At 50.9% G+C, this 23,107-nt stretch overlaps 1 protein-coding gene across 6 annotated transcripts in view; it reads left to right on the top strand.

Moving 5' to 3' along the window:
- Positions 1 to 6,729: 6,729 nt before the first annotated feature.
- Positions 6,730 to 23,107, top strand: part of NSD2 (nuclear receptor binding SET domain protein 2) — a 104,209-nt gene continuing 87,831 nt past the window's right edge. For 3 of the 6 annotated variants that reach the window (XR_005659975.1, XR_003758875.1, XM_029063144.1), the window contains exon 1: positions 7,015 to 7,094. The gene's annotated coding sequence lies outside the window, so the exon portion shown is untranslated. Of the gene's footprint in view, positions 6,751 to 7,014; positions 7,095 to 7,359; positions 7,412 to 10,700; positions 10,800 to 23,107 lie in introns of those variants that run through there. The other 3 variants (XM_029063146.2, XM_029063148.2, XM_029063145.2) reach the window with 3 other exon arrangements.

Here is a 23,107-nt window from a genome sequence, read left to right as displayed (position 1 = left end):
TGACTTGCCCAAGGTCACACAGGAGAGAAGTGGTGGAGCGGGGATTATTCATTCATTCATTCAATCATATTTACTGTGTGCTTACTGTGTGCAGAGCACTGTACTCAGTGCTTGGAAAGTACAACTGAGCACTGTACTAAGCGCTTGGAAAATACAATTCGTCAACAGAGAGAGACAACAGAGAGAGACAATCCCTACCCAACAACGGGCTCACAGTCTAGAAGGGGGAGACTGACAACAAAGCCAAACAAGTAGACAGGCATCAGTAATAATAATAATAATAATAATAATAATTATGGCATTTTTTAAGCGCTTACTATGTGCAAGGCACTGCTTCTAGAGAAGCAGCGTGGCTCAGTGGAAAGAGCACGGGCTTGGGAGTCAGAGGTCATGTGTTCGAATCCCGGCTCTGCCACTTGTCAGCTGTGTGACTGTGGGCAAGTCACTTCACTTCTCTGTGCTTCAGTTACCTCATCTGGAAAATGGGGATTAACTGTGAGCCTCACGTGGGACAACCTGATGACCCTGTATCTACCCCAGAGCTTAGAACAGTGCTGGGCACATAGTAAGCGCTTAACAAATACCAGCATTATTATTATTCTAAGCGCTGGGGAGGATACTAGGATATCAGGTTGTCCCACGTGGGGCTCACAGTCTTCATCCCCATTTTACAGATGAGGTAACTGAGGCACAGCGAAGTTAAGTGACTTGCCCAAAGTCACACAGCTGGCAAGCAGCTGAACCGGGATTTGAACTCATGACCTCTGACTCCCAAGCCCGTGCTCTTTCCACTGAGCGGAGCTGCTTCCGTAGCATCAAAAGTAGAACCCAGGTCCTCTGAGTCCCAGGCCTGGGCTTTATCCACTGGGCCACCAGGCTGTTCTCCTGCTGATACAGACCCACAGACCCTTCAGCAGCTGTAGACAATATGCGCATCTTCTTTAGAAGTGAAAATGGGGTGGAGGGGCAGAATAGTAGGGGTAGGTGAGGAAGAGACACAAAGAGGAAACTAAACCCGGTAAAAATCTTCACAAAGTCTTCATCTACCCCAGGGTCACTTTACAACTGTCCGTGTGGAGCCTTCTGCATCCCTAAAGGAGTGTGAGGCAAACAAGGCCTCTCTCCCGAAGGCAATACACAACAACCTCTTTGGGGAGGGTAACAAGCTGGGGCTCTGGAACAGGAAACTGGCACTTTAAAAGGCTTTTCTGGGGAGGTTTTGAAAACTTTTTCCCGACAGGGCCCTTCAATCCGAAATGAACCCCGGTGCCCTCGATCTGCAAAGTTGGTGCTGGTGGTGGTGGTTTGCGTGGTGATCGACCTAGCCGTTCCGGGAGTGGGGGGCGATTCTAATGCAAACAAGGAGCCGAGCCGGGACTCCCGCCTGACCTCTGCCCTCCATGACCCCAAGGCCCCATCCGCCTGCCGTGTCCGCCCTCTGCTCTACACCTGGGACCCCCTTCATCTTCCGCTCGCTCAGAGTCCCTTGTGCCCTTCACCCTCCTTGCGGTCCCCCTCTATCCTCGGCCCTCCCCGGGCCCCCTCTGCCCTCTTGCCTGCCTGAGGCCTCCTGGGCCCTCCACCCTCGACCCATCGGGGACACCCTTGTCCCTGCCAGAACTCCCTCCGCTCAATAATAATAATAATGTTGGTATTTGTTAAGTGCTTACTATGTGCAGAGCACTGTTCTAAGCGTTGGGGGAGATACAGGGTAATCGGGTTGTCCCACGTGAGGCTCGCAGTTAATTCCCATTTTACAGATGAGGGAACTGAGGCCCAGAGAAGTGAAGTGACTCGCCCACAGTCACCCAGCTGACAAGTGGCAGAGCCGGGAGTCGAACCCATGACCCCTGACTCCGAAGCCCAGGCTCTTTCCACTGTGCCATGCTGCTTCCCCCCAAAGCCGCCGGACGGTGCTGGAGGCCGCAGGGCAGGAGCCAGGGAGTGGACAGAGGGTCCCGGCAGTGAGGTTCCCCTGATATCTCACACGGCCTCCTTTTCCGGGATAAAACGGACCAGCGCTCTCCCCACCTAGGCCCATCTCCTCCAAGAGGCCTTCCCTCATTCATTCATTTATTCAACCGTATTTACTGAGCGCTTACTGTGTGCAGAGCACTGTTCTAAGCGCTTGGAATGTACGATTCGCTAACAGAGACGATCCCAACCCAGCAACGGGCTCACAGTCTTATAACAATAATCGTGCTATTTGTTAAGCGCTGACTACGTGCCAGGCACTGAACTGAGCGTGGAGGTGGATTCACCAAATCGGGTTGGACATAGTCCCTGTCTCACACGGGGCTCACAGTCTCCATCCCCGGTCTGAGAGATGACGTAGCTGAGGCACAGAGAAGTCAGGTGGCTTGCCTAAGGTCACACAGCAGACAAGGGGCAGAGCCGAGATAAGAAGCCATGACCTTGTGACTCCCAGGCCTGTGCCTTATCTGCTACGCCATGCCCACATTTCCTCTTCTCCCACTCCCTCTTGCGTCATCTTTGCACTTGGATTTCTTCCCTTTATTCACCCCTTCCTCTGTCCCACAGCACGTATTGTCCTTATCTGTAATAGATTTATTTATATTCATGTTTGTCTCCCCTTCTAGACTGTAAGCTCTTCGTGGGCAGGGTATGTCTGCCAATTCTGTTAGACTGTAATCTCTCAAACACTTACTCCAATGCGCTGCACCCAGTTTAAGTGCCCAATAAACACAATTGATTGACTGGTTGATCTGGGAGAGGGGAGACTTGGGGAGATATATATATATATATATATATATATATATATATATATAGTAATGATGATATTTGTTAAGCCCTTACTCTGTGCCAGACGCTGCGGTAGATACAAGGTCATCAGATTGTCCCACGAGGGGCTCACAGCCTTCATCCCCATTTTACAGATGAGGTCACTGAGGCCCAGAGAAGTGTGTGACCTTGGGCAAGTCACTTAACTTCCTCTGTGCCTCAGTCACCTCATCTGGAAAATGGGGGTGAAGACTGTCAGCCCCACGTGGGACAACCTGATTCCCTTCTAGTGATAATAATAATAATGATGATGGCATTTGTTAAGCGCTTACTATGGGCAAAGCACTGTTCTAAACTCTGGGAGGGATACGAGGTGATCAGGTTGTCCCATGAGGGGCTCACAGTTTTTAACCCCCATTTTACAAAGTTACTTAACCTCTCTGTGCCTCAGTTACCTCATCGGTAAAATGGGGATTAAGACGGTGAGCCCCGTGTGGGACCTGATTACCCTGGATCTCCCCCAGCACTTAGAACAGTGCTTGGCACATAGTAAGTGCATAACAAATACCAACATTATCGTTATTATTATTATTATTATTACAGATGAGGTAACTGAGGCACAGAGAAGTTAAATGATTTTGCCCAAAGTCACAAAGCAGACAAGCGGCGGAGCCATGATTTGAACCCATGACCTCTGACTTCCAAGCCCTGGATTTTTCCACTGAGCCACACTGCTTCTATCTACCCCAGTGCTTAGAACAGTGCTTGGCACATAGTAAGCGCTTGACAAATACCAACTTTATTATTATTATTATTAAGTGAAGCGTCGCGCCCAAGGTCACGCAGCTGGCCAGTGACAGCGCCAGGATGAGAACCCACGTCCACATCCTCTGGACTCCCAAGCCCGCGCTCCCACCACCGGGCCACGGTGCTTTAGAATATTAATAATAATGTTGGTATTTGTTAAACAGAAGCAGCGTGGCTCAGTGGAAAGAGCATGGGCTTTGGAGTCAGAGGTCATGAGTTCGAATCCCAGCTCTGCCACTTGTCAGCTGTGTGACTGTGGGCAAGTAACTTAACTTCTCTGGGCCTCAGTTACCTCATCTGTAAAATGGGGATTAAGATTGTGAGCCCCATGTGGGACAACCTGATTCCCCCGTGTCTCCCCCAGCGCTTAGAACAGTGCTCTGCACATAGTAAGCGCTTAACAAATACCAACATTATTATTATATTAAAATGGGGATTAAGACTGTGAGCCCCATGTGGGACAACCTGATTCCCCTGTAACTACCCCAGAGCTTAGAACAGTGCTGTGCACATAGTAAGCGCTTAACAAATACCAACATTATTATTATTATTATTATTATTATTATTAAATGCTTACTATGTGCAGAGCACTGTTCTAAGCACTGGGGTAGACACAGGGTCATCCAGTTGTCCCACGTGAGGCTCACAGTCTTCATCCCCATTTCCCAGATGAGGTCACTGAGGCCCAGAGAAGTGAAGTGACTTGCCCACAGTCATCCAGATGACAAGTGAGAGGCAATGTGGCTTAGTGGCAAGAGCCCAGGCTTGGGAGTTAGAGGTGGTGGGTTCAAATACTATTGAATAATCCCAGCTCCATCGCTTGTCTGCTGTGTGACCTTGGGCAAGTCACCTCACTTCTCTGGGCCTCAGTTCCGTCATCTGTAAAATGGGGATGAAGACTGTGAGCCTCATGTGGGACAACCTGATGACCCTGTAATCATAATGTTGGTATGTGTTAAGCGCTTACTCTGTGCCGAGCACTGTTCTAAGCGCTGGGGTAGATACAGGGTAATCAGGTTGTCCCACGTAAGGCTCACAGTTAATACCCATTTTACAGATGAGATCACTGAGGCACAGAGAAGTTAAATGACTTGCCCAGAGTCACACAGCTGACAAGTGGCAGAGCCTGGATTCAAACCCATGACCTCTGACTCCCAAGCCCGGGCTCTTGCCACTGAGTCACTCTTCTTCTCCAATCTCCCCCCCAGCGCTTAGAGCAGTGCTTTGCCCATAGTAAGTGCTTAACAAATACCAACATTATGATTATTAAGTGGCAGGGCTGGGATTCAAACCCGTGACCTCTGACTCCCAAGCCCGGGCTCTATCCCCTGAGCCACGCTGTTTCTCCAATCTCCCCCCACAGCACTTAGAGCAGTGCTCTGCACATAGTAAGCGCTTAACAAATACCAACATTATGATTATTAAGTGGCAGAGCCAGGCATAGTAAGTGCTGAACAAATAGTAAGCGCTTAATGAAGCAGCGTGGCTCAGTGGGAAGAGCCCGGGCTTAATAATAATAATAATGTTGGTATTTGTTAAGCGCTTACTATGTGCAGAGCACTGTTCTAAGCGCTGGGGTAGACACAGGGGAATCCGGTTGTCCCACGTGGGGCTCACAGTCTTCATCCCCATTTTACAGATGAGGTAACTGAGGCACAGAGAAGTTAAGTGACTTGCCCACGGTCACACAGCTGACACGTGGCAGAGCTGGGATTCGAACTCATGACCTCTGACTCCAAAGCCCGTGCTCTTTCCAATGAGCCATGCTGCTTCTCTGAGTCAGAGGTCATGGGTTCGAATCCCAACTCGGCCACTTGTCAGCTGTGTGACTTTGGGCAAGTCACTTCACTTCTCTGGGCCTCAGTGACCTCATCTGTAAAATGGGGATGAAGACTGTGAGCCCCTCGTGGGACAACCCGATTCCCCTGTATCTACCCCAGTGCTTGGAACAGTGCTCAGCACATAGTAAGTGCTTAACAAATACCAACATCATTATTAATACCAACTTTAGGATTATTAAGTGGCAGGGCCGGGATTCAAACCCGTTACCTCTGACTCCCAAGCCCGGGCTCTTTCCACCGAGCCGCGCTGCTTCTCCAATCTCCCCCCAGCGCTTAGAGCAGTGCTCTGCCCATAATAACCGCTTAACAAATACCAACATTATGATTAAGTCACTTCACTTCTCTGGGCCTCCAAGACCTCATCTGTAAAATGGGGATGAAGACTGGGCCCTCCACCTGGGACAACCTCATTCCCCTGCACCTTTCCCAGAGTGGCTCAGTGGTAAGAGCAAGGGCTTTGGAGTCAGAGGTCATGGGTTCAAATCCCCGCTCGGCCACTTGTCAGCGGTGTGACTTTGGGCAAGTCACTTAACTTCTCGGTGCCTCAGTTACCTCATGTGTAAAATGGGGATTAACTGTGAGCCTCATGTGGGACAACTGATTACCCTGTACCTACCCCAGCGCTTAGAACAGCGCTCTGCACATAATAAGCATTTAACAAATACCAACATTATGATTATTATTCCCCAGCGCTTAGAATAGCGCTCGGCACATAGTAAGCGCTTAACAAATGCCAACATTATGATTATCATTCCCCAGCGCTTAGAACAGCGCTCGGCACATAGCAAGCGCTTAACAAATACCAACAGCATTATTATTATGATTATTATTCCCCAGCGCTTAGAACAGCGCTCGGCACATAGCAAGCGCTTAACAAATACCAACATTATGATCCCCCCAGCGCTGCCAACGCTGCTCTGCTAGTAAGCGCTGAACGAATACCAACATTAGGGTTGTTAAGTGGCAGGGCCGGGATTGGAACCCGGGACCTCTGGCTCCCGCCCCGCGGGCCGCGGTGGCTTTAGAGGGAGGCCTGCGGGGAGACAAAGGCCCCGGGGGAGCCGGAGGCACCAGGGGACGCGGAGGGAGGCCAGTCCTGGGGGGGGGGGGGCGGGGGGGGGCAGGGCGGCGGCGGGGTCGCGCGCACGCCCGGGACGCGCGCACGCCCCCTCCCCTCCCGGGGCCGAGCCCGGCGCCCGCTGATTGGCGGCGGCGGCGGCGCTGACGTCACGACGCTCCCGGGCCCGTTCGAATCCCCCCGGCCCTGGGCTCTCCGCCGTCGCCGCTTCGTCCCTTCCCGCCCCCCCCCCCCTCCCCCCGGTGCCGGTGCCGCCGCCCTCCGCCCGGCGGGATCCGGAGGGTGAGTCCGTCCGTCCGTCCGTCCGGGCGCGCGCATTCCCCCCCTTCCCCCCCCCCGGCTCGGAGGGGATTTGAAAAGCCCGGCCGGCGGCGCGCGGGCCCGCCAGCCAATCAGCGGCGCCCACTTTTCCCGCTGCTCGGCGCTGCGGCAGCCGCAGGACGGGCGGGAGGGAACGGGAGGGAGGGAAGGAGGGAGGCGGGGTCGGCGCCGGCGCGCGCGGAGCAGCCCCGGCGGCGGCGGAGGAAGAAGCGGCGCGGCCCCCCGCCATCCCCTCCCCGCGGCCCCCGGGCTGCGGCCGCCCCAGTCGCCGCCGCCGCCCCCCCGGAGGATGCGACACCCAACAGGTCACTGCCCTCCCCTCCCCCACCGCGTCCAACCGTTGCCCGCCTGGAAGTCTGGGCGCGCGCCTGTGTGTGTGTGTGTGTGTGTGTGTGTCTGTGCATGGGGGGGGGGAGGAAGTGAAGGGGACGAGGCCCTCCACGCCTTGCATGCATTCATTCATCCGTGCCCTCCTTCATTCCTTTCCTCATTCATTCATCCGTCCCCCCCCTACTCATTCGTTCATCCGCCTTCACCGAGCGCGGACGAGGGGCAGAGCCCGGCACGGATTCATTCGTCCGTGCGATCGTAGCGATCGAGCGCTGACGGGGTGCAGAGCGCGGTACGAATTCCTTCGTAGCGATTGAGCGCTGACCGGGGGGGGGGGGGGGGCGGAATCAATGCCCGACGTTATTAGGTGCGGAGGACTGGAGGAATGCATTCATTCGTAGTGACTGAGCGCTTACTGTGCGCGTCCATTCATTCATTCGGTAGTATTGATTCAGCGCTGACTAGGTGCAGAGCATCGTCTGCATTCATTCATTCATTCCATCGTATTGATTGAGCGCTTACTAGGTGCAGAGCACTGTGCGCATTCATTCATTCGTACTGACTGAGCGCTTGCTTACTAGGTGCAGAGCACTTTGCACATCCATCCATTCATTCATTCATTCGTACTGACTGAGCGCTTGCTTACTAGGTGCAGATCACTTTGCACATCCATCCATTCATTCATTCATTCGTACTGACTGAGCGCTTGCTTACTAGGTGCAGAGCACTTTGCACATCCATTCATTCATTCATTCGTACTGACTGAGCGCTTGCTTACTAGGTGCAGAGCACTTTGCACATCCATTCATTCATTCATTCGTACTGACTGAGCGCTTGCTTACTAGGGGCAGAGCACTTTGCACATCCATTCATTCATTCATTCGTACTGACTGAGCGCTTGCTTACTAGGGGCAGAGCACTTTGCACATCCATTCATTCACTCAGTAGTATTGACTGAGCGCCTACTAGGTGCAGAGCACTGTGCGCATCCATTCATTCATTCGGTAGTATTGATTGAGTGCTGATTAGGTGCAGAGCATTGTACGAGTTCCTTCATTCTGATTGATTGAGCGCTGACTAGGTGCAGAGCATTGTACGAATTCATTCATTCATTCAATCGTATTGATTGAGCGCTTACTAGGTGCAGAGCACTTGGCACATCCATTCATTCACTCAGTAGTATTGACTGAGCTCTTACTAGGTGCAGAGCACTGTGCGCATTCATTCATTCATTCAGTGGTATTGATTGAGCGCTGACTAGATGCAGAGCACGGTACGACTTCATTCACTTGTATTGATTGAGCGCTGACTAGGTGCAGGGCACTGTCCGATATTCGTATTGACTGAGCGCTTACTAGGTGCAGAGCACTGTGCGCATTTATTCAGTAGTATTGACTGAGCGCCTACTAGGTGCAGAGCATGGTACGAATTCATTCAATCTGATTGATTGAGCGCTGACTAGGTGCAGAGCATTGTACGAATTCATTCATTCGTAGTGACTGAGCGCTGAGTAGGTGCAGAGCACTGTGCACATTCATTCATTCACTCAGTGGTATTGACTGAGCACTGACTAGGTGCAGAGCACTGTGCACATTCATTCATTCACTCAGTGGTATTGCCTGAGCGCTTACTAGGTGCAGAGCACGGTACGAATTCATTCAGCACTTCCTATGTGCAGAGCACTGTACGAATTCATTCATCCAATCGTATTGATTGAGTGCTTACTAGGTGCAGAGCACTATACGAATTCATTTATTTGTATTTGAGCGCTTACTAGGTGCACAGCACTGTACGAATTCACTCAGTAGTATTTATTGAGCGCTAAGTGCAGAGCACTGTACAAAGCGCTTGGAGTGGACAATTGGGCAGCAGAGACCGACCCTCCCTGCCCAATAACGGCCTGACGGTCTAAACGGGGGAATCAGGTGGTCGTAGTAAGCGCTTAAAAAAAATACCATCGTGGTTATTATCCCAGCGCTTAGAAGAGTGCTTGGCCTAGAGTAAGCACTCAACACATACCATCATCATTTTTATTCCTCACTCTCTGTGCCTCCCTTACCCAGTCTGTAAAATGGGGGTTCATTCAGTCGTATTGATTGAGCGCTGAGGGTGTGCAGAGCACTGTAGTGAGCGCTTGGAGCGGAGAGTTGGGCACCAGAGGGAGACCATCCGTGCCCGAGGGGCTCCCGGTCTCAGGGGGGGAGGGAGACCATCCGTGCCCGGGGGGGCTCCCGGTCTTTAGGGGGGAGGGAGACCATCCGTGCCCGAGGGGCTCCCGGTCTTTTGGGGCGGGGGGAGGGGGCTGCTGCACCGCTTGCCTCGGGCCAGGGGGACGAGGGTGAAGGAGGCCGGAGATCCTCCATCCCCTCCTCCCCCCATCTTCCCTCCACCCCGGGCGACCCCCGGGGGGACGGGGTGGTCACCGGGACCGCTCCCTGCCCCAGGCCCGAAGCCTGGGGGCGGAGAGGACTTCTCCCCTCCCCGGCGATGGGAAGTCGCCCCTTGGGTGACCGGTCCTGTCCTCGTCCTCCTCGTCCTGGTCCCGGGGTCCGCTGTCTCCTCCGGGCCTGGATGGCGGCGGGAGGAGGAGGAGGAGGAGGAGCAGGGGGCGGGGGCCGGGAGAAGCAGCCATGTTAGGTCCTTTATGCCCACAGCGAGCTGCCCGCCGCCGTTAGTGAGGCCCGCACGCCCACCTCGACCCGGGCAGAGGCCACAGGCCCCCTTCCCCTCCCCTCCCCTCTCCACTGCGCTCATTTCTAGATATTATTGATTTTTGTTAACGAGGTGCACCTCTCCTTGGTTCTGTTTCTCCTGATGATGTGGTCTTGTTTCTGTTCGGTTCTCTTTTGCTCTGCCGTCTGGACCGTGAGCCCGTCGTTGGGCAGGGGCGGTCCTCTCTCTGTGGCCCAGTTGTCCATTCCGAGCGCTTAGGGCAGGGCTCCGCACATAGCAAGCGCTCAGTAAATACGGTGGAAGGAATGAGCGGCCGGCGGGCGGAGCCGCGGACTTTCCCGGCCCACGGTGGGGGCCGGTGCGGTGGTAGGGCGGCCCTTGGGCAGACCCCGATCCCCGCCCAACAAGCCAACCTCATCTACCGACCGCCCCCTCCTCTCCCTCCCCCAGGACCGACCCCGCAAACCCCCGCCCCCCGCACCACGGCCGGGGCGCCCTCCGGGGATAATAATAATGGCATTTGTCAAACACTTACTCTGTGCAGAGCATTATTCCAAGCGCTGGAGAGGAGAGAAGGCGATCAGGTTGCTCCACGTGAGGATGCTTCCCACCCTCCATTCATTCAGTAGTATTTATTGAGCGATTACTATGGGCAGAGCACTGTGCTAAGCGCTGGGATTGTACAGTTCGGCAACAGATGGAGACAATCCCTGCCCAGTGAGGGGCTCGCAGTCTAAACGACTGTGGGGGGGAGAAGCCTCACCCGGGTGACGGTTGGTGGCTCCAAACTGGAGGGATGACCAACTGACCCGGCGTCCGGCCTTGCCTCCAGTTAGGGTGGGGGGTGGGGGAGGGTGGTAGCCCAGCGCTCCGCAGAATGGGCCCACGGGCCTAGAAAACGGCCGTCCTCCCCTTTGGCCTCCAACCAGTAGAAAAAGGCAGGGGACGGTCTCTCTCAGTGGCCATCTCATCCTCTCCCAAGTGCTCAGTGCAGCGCTTCGCACCCAGTAAGTGCTAAGTAGGAGGGAGGGCAAGCCGGCGTGGCTCCCAGAGGCAACCCGTTTGGAAGTAATTTAGTACAGTGCTCTGCACATAGTAAGCGCTCAATAAATACTATTGAATGAATGAATAATTTCAGGGGTCCGTTGGCAGACTGGGCAGTAAGGCAGATGAGGCTTGGGAGCCAGCCCCCGCAGCGGCCCGGGTGGCATCCTCACCCACGGCCCCGGGACTGACCCTCCACAGCAGGGATGGGAAGCCCAATGGTTTTCACAGGGGAGAGGAGGAGGGCATCCGGTCTGATCTTTTTTGGCCGGAGGGTTCTCCGTTCCCAGCCAGAGGCCAGCACTTAGAACAGTGCTTCGCACATAGTAAGCGCTTAACAAATTCCATCATTATTATAATTAGAGAAGCAATGTGGTGCAGTGGAAAGAGCCCGGGCTTGGGAGTCAGAGGTCGTGGGTTCTAATCCCGGATCTGCCGCTTGCCAGCTGTGTGACTTTGGGCAAGTCACTTCACTTCTCGGTGCCTCAGTTACCTTATCTGGAAAATGGGGATTAAAACCGAGCCCCACGTGGGACAACTTGATCACCTTATATCCCCCCCAAGCGCTTAGAACTGTGCTTTGCACATACTAAGCGCTTAACAAATACCACCATTATTATTATTATTACAACTGATATCACGGAAGGTCGACTTCAAATTTAAGGTCGACGGTGTCTGTTTCTTATCCAGAAGAAAATTAAATACTCATAAGGTATCTGTTGAACTATGAACCCCATCTGACCTTTTTATTTCGTGTGTGGGGCCTCAAGTGTGGTTCTTTTAAATATGCCAGATTTTCTCTCCTCCTTCCCAAAGGGCAGCCTAGATTGGGCCCCGAGCGTGCCTCGGGGGCGGGGTGGAGAGAACGGAACAGAGACGGGACATGTATGTGCCGTGCTGTGCTGTATGTAAGCAGGGAGCCTTTGACTCACTTCCTCCCCTTCCTTTCCTTTTTGGTATCTGTCTAATTGCCCAACACCATTTTTAGCTTGAGCATGGGAGTAACACATACATGCAAACTGAATTTTTTTTGCAAGTTTCTCTGAAGAGAACCCTCGGAAAACTTTAGTGAAAGTACTTTCCCCAGGACTTTCATGCTGTGCTTCGGGCCCCGCCATTTGTAAGGGGCTACCTTCTAAATCTGCCTGGGACCCGGGTTTTGAGGAAGCGTGGAGGAAAAAAAAAAACCCAAAACAAAGATTTGTTTGGAAAAGTATGACCAGCAGACAATTTTGGCATTTGAAATTTAATAGTGATGGAATTTAAGCGTTTACTGTGTGTCTGTCAAGCATTGCCCTAGGGTAGATAGATACAAGCTCATTCATTCATTGAGTTGTAGTTATTGAGAATTTACTGTGTGCAAAGCACTCTACTAAGCTCTTGGGAGGGTACAATATAACAGTAAACAGACACATTCCTGCCCAGATTGGGCTGACAGTCTAGAGAATCAGCTAATCAGGTCGGACAATCACGTGGGGCTCAAAGTCCTCACCCACTTTTTATAGGATAGCATTTTTTTTAAGCACTTAATATGTGCCAAGCACTGTTTTAAGTGCTGGGGGGTTGCAAGGTAATCAGGTTGTACCACGTCAACCTCACAGTCTTCATCCCCATTTTCCAGATGAGTAACTGAGGCACAGAGAAGTTGTGATTTGCCCAAAGTCACAGCTGGCAAGTGACATATCTGGGATTAGAACCCACAATTTCTAACTCCCAAGCCCCTGCTCTTTGGTAACTGAGGCCCAGAGAATAATATAATTATTATATAATAATTATGGTGTTTGTTAATCGCTTACTATGTGCTGAGCACTGTTCTAAGCACCGGGGTAGATACAGGGTAATCAGATTGTGGGGCTCACATTTTTTAATCCCCGTTTTTACAGATGAGGTAACTGAGGCCCAGAGAAGTGAAGTGACTTGTCCAAGGCCATCCAGCAGACAAGTGGCAGAGCCGGAATTAAGTCCTTCTGACTTCCAGGCCCTTGCTCTACCCACTAGGCCCTGCTGCTTACAGTGTTTTTTAAAGGAATCGTAAGAAACGTATCGTCCATGAGGAGAGAACTAGGTTTGTTTTCAGTAGTTAACTGTCTAAGTTGTGAAAGTAGTCAGAAGAGGGTCTGTAAGTGAGTGAGTGAGCAGGGGTTGTTCTCCTTAATCTGGTATACTTTCCCAAGCACTTAGCCCCGCGCTCTGCACCAATGATTGGTAGTTTCAGCCGAGCGAAGTATGCGTTTTAGGGTGGCTGCTTCATTTGTCCTTGCCTAGTTGCTGTAGTGCCACGGTGTGGCAATTCTAGCTCCCTTGCTGGCTCGCTCTGCAGGAAAAAGGCTGAACCAGGGCCGCCTAATTCAGGGAAGGGGCCGGAGAAGGTGAAACCTTGGAAACGCCCAGGCTTCCCCGGCACCCTGCCTTAGGCAGTTCAAAGTCCTCTTGGCCTGTGGCCGCAGTTAGGACGCGGGAGGGTTCTGTTCAAATGCCTGAGGCCTTTCTTTGTCCCCCAGCCCGGTGAAAGTATGTCCCGCCTGCTGCACGCACGCTCTAAAGTGGCTTTGTTCGAGAGTTGAGAAATCTGCTGGGCGAAACCAATGGGATGGTGGGAAAAATTAGCATTGACCAGAAAGAGCACGTCTAAGGTGAAAATTGAAACAGAGTACTGAGAATCACTGCCTGGTAGCCGTTTTGAGGGCGGCCAGGGTGCTGTTGCGGTGACCCTCCGAACTAATTTGCCCCTTTGGACTGGTAGGGTCTATTTCCAGGGGACAGTTTTGATAAATGAACCCTACGTAAGGTCATGAGTTTGGTTTTCATCAGAAGCACGAGCATCAGGCCGAGTTTCCTCTTTGGGTTTTAAGCCTCTGGCTTGTGGAGAGTGACATTTTTCTGGGGGCTTTGGCTAGCGCCTGTGGGGGTCTCGTCCACTTCCCTTCCGTACCTGGGTTTAAAAAAGGAGAGGCCCTTGTTTGGCCCACAGGTTATAGCCTACAGCCCACATATTGACCCTCGGGGTAAACAGGAGGTTTTACCAGGAACGGGGGAACCGGAGGAACTCAGGAAAGAAAGATCCCCTAAACACGCCGTTGACCAAAATAGCATTTGAAGAAGCCAGAACTGCCTTAACTCTGGCTCGCTCCCGAATCGAAGTAAACCCTTCAAAACAGAATGATCTGAGTAATCCAAGCCCTGCGCTCTGGAAACCACTAAGCCTGTGAACGAGAAGGTCGTTCTTTGGTAAGCGTATGCTGGACTTTATTCAGCTGAGGGCCCAACAGGTTCCCCAGAGTGTTCAGGATGCCTGCACTTTAAAGCTGTCTACTACATGTATTTTGACTTTTTTAAATGGTATTTGTTAAACACTCACTATGTGTCAAATACTAAATGCTGGGATATTTATTCATTCAATATATTTATTGAGCGCTTACTATGTGCAGAGCACTGTATTAAGCGCTTGGAATGGACAAATGGGCAACAGATAGAGACAGTCCCTGCCCTTTGACGGGTTTACAGTCTAATCGGGGGAGACGGACAGACAAGAACAATAAACAATAGCAATAAATAGAATCAAGATACAGGTTTATTAGGTTGGACACGGTTCCTGTCCCACTTGGGTCTCAAAGTCGAAGTGGAGGGAATAGGGTTTAATCTCCATTTTACAGTTGAGGAAACAGACACAGAGAGTGAAGTGACTTGCCCAGGGTCACTCTTCCCCCATTTCAAAGCTTTATTGAAGGCACATCTCCTCCAAGCAGCCTTTCCTTAGCCCTTTCCTTCTCTCTTACTCCCTTCTGTGTCACCTTGACTCGCTATCTTCATTCATCCCACCCTCCAGCCCTACAACACATGTATATATCTATTTATTTATGTATATTGAAGGCTGTATTCCCTTCTAGACTGAGCTCATTGTGGGCAGGGAATGTGTCTGTTGTTCATTCATTCAATTGTATTTATTGAGCACTTACTGTGTGCAGAGCAGTGTACTAAGCACTTGGAAAGTACAGTTCGGCAACAGAGACAATCCCTACCCAGCAGCGGGTTCATGGTCTACAAGGGGGAGACAGAGAACAAAAAAAACAAGTAGACAGGCATCAATACTATCAAAATAGATAAAGAGAATTATAGATATATACACCTCATTAATAAAGTAGAGTAATAAATATGTACAAATATACACAAGTGCTGGGGGGAGGGGAAGGGGGTAGAGCAGAGGGAGGGAGTAGGGGTGATGGGGAGGAGGAGCAGAGGAAGAGGGTGTTCAGTCTGGGAAGGCCTTATGGAGGAGGTGAGCTCTCAGGAGGGCTTGGAAGAGAACTAGTTTGGTGGATGTTGTTGTATCGTACTCTCCCAAGCGCTTAATGCAGTGCTTTGCACGCAGTAAGCGCTCAATAAATATAATTGAATGAATGAAGGTCACACAGCAAGCAATTGGCCAAACGAGAATTAGAACCCAGGTCCTCTAACTTCCAGACTTGTGCGCTTTCCAGTAGGCCATACTGCTTCTCCTTTTCTTTCTTTGACCCTTTATCCCAGAAGGAAGGGGGGAGGGAGGAAGAGGAGGAGGAGGGAAGAGAAGAAATCCAAATCTGTACAATTAGAAAACCCAAAGCTATCACAGCGGTCACACTCACAGAGGTCAGTGCCGCCTGGGTGTCAGGCGTGAGGGGGGTCCTGCTGGACACGGTCCCTGGCCTGTGCGGGTCTCTGAGGGGAGAGCAGCTGCCCTATTTATTGTTCTAGTCTATTTACCCAAGCGCATAATAATATTCTTTCAATCGTATTTATTGAGCGCTTACTATGTGCAGAGCACTGTACTGTTTATATAATCATCATCATCATCATCATAATGATGGTACTTGTTAAGTGCTTACTGTGTGCCAGGCACTATACTAAGCTCTGGGTTGGGTACAAGAGAAGCAGCGTGGCTCAGTGGAAAGAGCATGGGCTTGGGAGTCAGAGGTCATGGGTTCTAATCCCGGTTCTGCCACTTGTCAGCTGTGTGACTGTGAGCAAGTCACTTAACTTCTCGGTGCCTCAGTTACCTCATCTGTAAAATGGGGATGAAGGCTGCGAGGCTCACGTGGGACAGCCTGATTACCCTGTATCTACCCCAGCGCTTAGAACAGTGCTGTGCACATAATAAGCACTTAACAAATACCAACATTATTATTATACAAGCAAATCGAGTAGGATACAGTCCCAGTCCCACATGGGACTCACAGTCTCAATCCCCGTTTGGCAGGTGAGGTGACTGAGGCCCAGAGAAGTGAAGTGACTCGCCCAGGGTCACACAGCAGACAAGTGTCGGAGCCCGGGATTAGAACCCATGATGCCCTGACTCCCAGGCCCTTGCCCTGGCCGCAACGCCATAAATGGTGGTATTTGTTAAGTGCTTACTATATGCAAAGCATTGTTCTAAGCGCTGGGGGATACAAGGTGATCAGGTTGTCCCACGTGGGGCTCACGGTTTTTTAATCCCCATTTGACAGATGAGGTAACTGAGGCACAGAGAAGTTAAGTGACTTGCCTAAGGTCACACAGCTGACTAGCAGCGGAGCCGGGATTAGAACCTGTGACCTCTGACTCCCAAGCCCGTGCTCTTTCCACTGAGCCACGCTGCTTTACAGTCTAGAGGAAGCCTCATTGATTTCCTACATTCCGGGCCTCTGAGGCCAGCCCACTGTGCATCCATCTCCATCCGTCTGCCCACGTCCTCCCTCTGGCCTGCAACTCCCTCCCCCTTTGTAGCCAACAGACCCACCACTGGCTCCACCTTCAGAGCCGTCCCAAAATTCTCATCCCTGAGAGGCCTTCCTTGATGAGTCACCTCACCGTCCCTTTTGTGCATCCTCTGCATTTCCTCTGTACTCCTTAAGCCCTTTGATATTCACCCCTCAGCACTTATGTCCCTATCCTTTTACTCTGCCATTATTTAATGTCTGTCTCCCCCTCTAGACTCTAAGCTCTCTGTGGGCAGGGATCCTATCTATTGTATTGCATTATCTCCTATTGTATTGGACTCTCCCAAGTGCTAAGTCCAGTGCTCTGCACATAGAAAGCCCTCAATAAGTACCAGTGTTGGATTGCTTAGAAGGTACAGACTAAAGCGCATAGAGATCACAAAAGAGAGGGGGAGTAGGGTGGAGAGGAAAGAGTTTAGTCAAGGAGGGCTTTCTGGAGGAGAGTTATAAATGATATCGATTGAGTGCTTCTTGGATACCGGGGTACCGGGCCCGTGGGAGGGTATAATGCAGTGGAGCTGCTAACCACGATAATAAAAATAATAATGTTGGTATTTGTTAAGCTCTTACTATGTGCAGAGCACTGTTCTAAGTGCTGGGGTAATAATAATAATAATGTTGGTATTTGTTATGCGCTTACTAGGTGCCGAGCACTGTTCTAAGCGCTGGGGTAGACATAGGGGAATCAGGTTGTCCCACGTGGGGCTCACAGTCTTAATCCCCATTTTACAGATGAGGTAACTGAGGCACAGAGAAGTTAAGTGACTTGCCCAGAGTCACACAGCTGACAAGTGTCGGAGCCCGGGATTAGAACCCATGATGCCCTGACTCCCAGGCCCTTGCCCTGGCCGCAACGCAACCAGGGGAATCAGGTTGTCCCACGTGGGGCTCACAGTCTTAATCCCCATTTTACAGATGAGGTAACTGAGGCACAGAGAAGTTAAGTGACTTGCCCACAGTCACAGAGCTCACAAGTGGCAGAGCTTGGATTCGAACTCATGACCCCTGACGATCCCTGCTCACAGGAGTTTGTTTACTTGTTTTGATGTCTGTCCCCTCTCTCCCCACCCCCGGGCTTCTAGACTGTGAGCCCCTTGTGAGCAGAGATTGTCTCTATTTCTAGAGAAGCAGTGTGGCTCAGTCAGTGTAAAGAGCACTCGGGAGTCAGAGATCATGGGTTCAAATCCTGGCTCTGCCACTTGTCAGCTGTGTGACTTTGAGGCAGAGAGAAGTTAAATGATTTACCCAGTTACCTCATCTGTAAAATGGGAATTAAGACTGTGAGCCCCGAGTGGGACAACCTGATCACCTTGTATCCTCCCCAGCGCTTCGAACAGTGCTTTGCATATAGTAAGCGCTTAACAAATGCCATTATTATTATTAGTTGCTGAATTATACTTCCCAAGCACTTAGTACAGTGCTCTGCACACAGTAAGTGCTCAATAGGTACGATTGAATGAGTTATAATTATTGTGGTATTTGTTAAGCGCTTACTATGCCAAGCACTGTTCTAAGCACTGGGGTAGACACAGGATAATCAGGTTGTCTCACTCGGGGCTCACAGTATTAATCCCCATTTTCCAGGTGAGGTAACTGAGGCACGGAGAAGTTAAGTGGCTTGCCCAAGATCACACAGCAGACAAGTGTTGGAGGTGGGATTAGATTCCATATCCTCTGAATCCCAAGCCCATGCTCTTTCCACTAAGCCATGCTGCTTCTCTGAGTAAATGCAGGCTAGAAGGAAACGGACATTCAAATAAATTACAGATAGGGGAAGTGGATAGGTACTACGGTGCTCTGGGGGTGGGGTGAATTACCAAGCAGCATGAGAAGCAGTGTGGGCCAATGGATAGAGCACGGACCTTGGAGTCAGAAGAAAGGACCTGGGTTCTAATCCCCGCTCCACCATTTGTCTGCTGTGTGATCATGGGCAAGTCGCTTCACCACTTTGTGTGTCTGTTACCTCATCTGTAAAACGGAGATTAGGACTGTGAGCTCAGTGTGGGATGCGGGACAGTGTCCAACCTGAGTAGCTTGTGTCTACCCAGCTCTGCTACTTGTCGGCTGTGTGACTGTGGGCAAGTCACTTAACTTCCCTGTGCCTCAGTTCCCTCATCTGTAAAATGGGGGTTAAGACTGTGAGCCCCACGTGGGACAACCTGATTCCCCTATGTCTACCCCAGCGCTTAGAACAGTGCTCGGCACATAGTAAGCGCTTAACAAATACCAACATTATTATTATTATTATTACCCCAATGCTTAGTACAGTGCCTAACACGTAATAAGCACCTAAGAAATGCTAAAAGCAAACATGCTTAAGGGTTACAGATCAAAATGTGTAGGCGAACAGGGAAATGAGGGAAAGACTTAGTTGGGGAAGGCCTTTTGGAGGAGGTGTGATTTTTAGTAAGGCTCTGAAACTGGGGAGAGAGGTGGTGTTTCAGATTTGAAAGGGGTGGGAATTCCAGGCTAGAGGGAGGATGTGGGCAGAGGGCTTGGTGGCAAAACAAATGAGACGAAACTACAGTGAGTGAGTAGGCTGGCGTTTGAGGAGCCATGTGAATAAGCTGGGTCATAGTAGGAGATGGGTGAGGTGAGGTAGGAAAGGAGCAAATGATTGGCCGCTTTAAAGCTGATGGTGAGGAGTTTGTTTGATGTGGAGATGGATGGGCAACCACTGAAGGAGGTTCTTGAGTAGATGAGAGAAGTGGCCTGAATTTTTTTAGTAAAAAAAAAAACCCTGTTCTGCCACTTGTCAGCTGGGTGGCTGTGGACAAGTCACTTAACTTCTCTGTGTCTGTTACCTCATCTGTAAAATGGGGATTATTGTGAGCCTCACGTGGGACAACCTGATTACCCTGTATCTACCCCAGCGCTTAGAACAGTGCTCTACACATAGTAAGTGCTTAAATACCAACATTATTATTATTATTATTATTATTAAAATGATCTGGGCAACAGAGTGAAGTATGGCCTGAAGACGGGGGGAGGCAGGAGAAAGGGAGCTCCCTTTATTCACCCTTCCCTCAGCTCCACATCACTATTCATTATAATGATAGCAGTGGTATTTTTTAAGTGCTTACTACATACCAGGAACCGTACTAAGCGCTGGGGTGAATGCAGGCAAATTGGGTTGGACACGGTCCCTGTCTCACATGAGGCTCACAGTCTCAATCTCCATTTTATAAATGAGGTAACTGAGGCACAGAGAAGTGAAGTGGCTTGCCCAGGTCACAGAGCAGATAAATGGTGGAGTCGGGATTAAAATCCATGACCTTTTGAGTCCCAGGCCCGTGCTCTATCCACTGCACCATGCTGCTGCTTAGGTCCATATCAGTAGCGTATTTATATTAATACTAACAATAATAAGCTCTTACTATGTGCCAAGCACTGTTCTAAGTGCTGGGGTAGATACAAGGTAATCAGGTTGTCCCACGAGGGGCTCACAGTCTTAATCTCCATTTTACAGATGAGGTAACTGAGGCCCAGAGAAGTTAAATGGCTTGCCCAAGGTCACACAGCAGACAAGTGGTGGAGGCGGGATTAGAACTCACGTTCTCTGACTCTCAAGATCGTGCTCTTGCCACTAAGCCATGCTGCTTCATGCCCGCTTCTGCCCTTAGACTGTAAGCTCGCTGGCAGGGAACATCTCTACCAGCTGTGTTGTATACTCTCCCAACCACTTAGTTCAGTCCTCTGCACATAGTAAACACTCAGCAAATACCACTGGGAATAAGTGGTTGGGTCAGGGTGGTAACAGTCTGGGTAGAGGAAGGTGTGAATAATAGGTAAGATTTTAGTAGGGCTCCAAAGAAGGGCTGAATGGTGATCTGCGGGAGAGAGCAAGGGGGCTACCAGGGTGAGACAGACGAGATTGAGGCCCAGAGTAGGTTCGTGTCCCAGGAGCCAAATGGGTGCAGTGGGTTGTAGCACAAAGGAGAGCACTGAGTGAAGAAGCGCGGTGGTAATAATAATAACAGTATTTAAGTCCTTACTATGTGCCAAGCACTGTTCTAAGCACTGGGGTAGTTACAGAGTATTCAGGTTGTCCCATGTGGGGCTCACAGCCTTCATCCCCATTTTACAGATGAAGGAACTGAGGCCCAGAGAAGTGAAGTGACTTGCCCAAAGTCACATAGCTGACAAGTATCGGAGCTGGGATTAGAACCCATGACCTCTGATTCCCAAGTCCCTGCTCTTCCCACCAAGCCATGCTGCTTCCTTGCAGCTTCTCTGCAGCATAAGGCCGAGCAGTTCCGTCTCTGTTCAGGGTCCCTCAGGAAGAAGCCGAGAGCAGTGTGGGAGGCGGCCCCGTGCTCGGAGTCGGAGGACCTGGCTCTTGGCTTGTGGCTCGAACACGCCGCATGTCCGCCGCCCCCAGAGCGGGGCAGTCGCCGGGTTAGCTTGCCTGCCTTTGGAGGTCTCTAGGATACGGGTGGGCCGATATTGGGAATGCTGGGGCTGCTTCATCCCAGACCTGCAGAATAAATCGAGTGAGTCGTTTCAATGCCCAGCTCGCCGGGTGGCGTGACTTCATTCGGTGCTTGGGATCGGTCGGTCACGAGGGCAGGAACAGGGAAAAAGCACCGTCCGTTCCATTCTCGGCCGGCCTGTCGGGACCGACCACGGTCGGGCAAGTACCTTCTTTATTCCCTGCCACCGAGGTGGTGGTCCCCGGGGCAGGTGCCGACTGAGTCTGCCGAGCTGGCTAGTTGGGAGATCTGGACTTGGGGGCAAGGGGAGGAGGTCTTCAGGCCCATGTTGGCCTATGACCAGGGAATTTTGTGTTGGGAGTGTGATTTGGGGCCAGGATGGGTTGGGAAGATGACCAGGCTCGGGACTATTGCTCTCACTAAACCCTTGGTGTGCCGTGTAGAAGAAATGCCTTCAGCGTGGCGCAGTGGAAAGAGCACGGGCTTTGGAGTCAGGGCTCATGAGTTCGAATCCCAGCTCTGCCACTTGTCAGCTGTGTGACTGTGGGCAAGTCACTTAACTTCTCTGTGCCTCAGTTCCCTCATCTGTAAAATGGGGATGAAGACTGTGAGCCCCACGTGGGACAACCTGATTCCCCTGTGTCTACCCCAGCGCTTAGAACAGTGCTCTGCACATAGTAAGCGCTTAACAAATACCAACATTATTATTATTATTAAATGCCTTCTGGGATAGAGAAGCAGCGTGGCTCAGTGGAAAGAGCCTGGGTTTAGGAGTCAGAGGTCATGGGTTCTAATCCCGACTGCCACTTGTCAGCTTTGTGACTTTGGGCAAGTCATTTAACTGGGCCTCAGTGACCTCATCTGTAAAATGGGGAATAAGACTGTGAGCCTCATGTGGGACAACCTGATGACCCTGTATTTCCCCCAGCGCTTAGAACAGTTCTCTGCACACAGTAAATGCTTAACAAATCCCAACATGGTTATTCCCGGCTCCACCGCTTGTCAGCTGGGTGACCTTGGGCAAGTCTCTTAACTTCTCTGTGCCTCAGTGACCTCAGCTGGAAAATGGGGATTAAGACTGTGAGTCCCGCGTGTATCTCCCTGTATCTCCCCCAGCACTTAGAACAGTGCTCGGCACATAGTAAGCGCTTAACAAATATCAACATTATTATTATTATTATTCTCTAGACTGTAAACTTGTTTTGGGTGGGAAACGTGTCTACTAATTCTGCTGTATTGTACTCCACCAAATGCTTCATACAGTACTCTGCTTGGGGCCCCGGGGTCTTCGGAATGGGTATAAACTGTCCAGATTGAGGATGAGCCCTTGGGTGGAGCGGGCTGGAGGGTGGAGCCCTGGGAGGAAGGCTGCCTTCTCTGCCTTGTCTCTAGGCTGCTAAAGAGCATTGTGGAAAGAAGGGCAGAAGAAACTTGGAAAGAGAAGCAGCATAGCCTAGTGGATAGTGCATGGGCCTGGCAGAGGGACCTGGGTTCTAATCCCTGCTCCACAGCTTGTCTGCTGTGTGACCATGGCCAAGTCACTTCACTTCCCTGGGCCTCAGTTACCTCATCTGTAAAATGGGGATTAAGACTCTGAGCCCTGTGTGGGATAGGGACTGTGTCCAACCTGATTAACTTCTGTCTACCCCAGCACTTAGTGCAGTACCTAGCATATAGTAAGTGCTGAACAAATGCCATTTAAACAAACAAAAAAGCTGGGAGGAGATGGTGGTGGTGGTAATGGTAGCCATGTGCTAGTGTGTGAGAAAGAAAATGAAATCCATCTTCTTGCCTAGACTGTAAATTGTGTGATGGCAAGGATCGGCTTAATTAATTTCTATTCAGTCAATCAGTGGTATTTTTTGAGTGCTTTTGTGTGCTGGGTACTGTAATAATAATTGTGGTATTTGCAGCGCTTAGAACAGTGCTCTGCACATAGTAAGCGCTTAACAAATACCAACATTGTTATTATTATTATTATTATTAAGCGCCTACAATGTGCCAGGCATTGTACTAATTGCTGGGGTGGATGCAAGAAAATCGGGTTGGACACAGTCCCTGTCCCACTTGGTATGCAGTCTCAATACTCATTTTACAGATGAGGTA

This window comes from Ornithorhynchus anatinus, chromosome 4, assembly GCF_004115215.2.
Source record: "Ornithorhynchus anatinus isolate Pmale09 chromosome 4, mOrnAna1.pri.v4, whole genome shotgun sequence".
In the NCBI taxonomy this organism is placed as follows: domain Eukaryota; kingdom Metazoa; phylum Chordata; class Mammalia; order Monotremata; family Ornithorhynchidae; genus Ornithorhynchus; species Ornithorhynchus anatinus.
The sequence above is the reverse complement of the archived record's forward strand: the minus strand, read 5'-3'. Positions and strand labels throughout refer to the sequence as shown.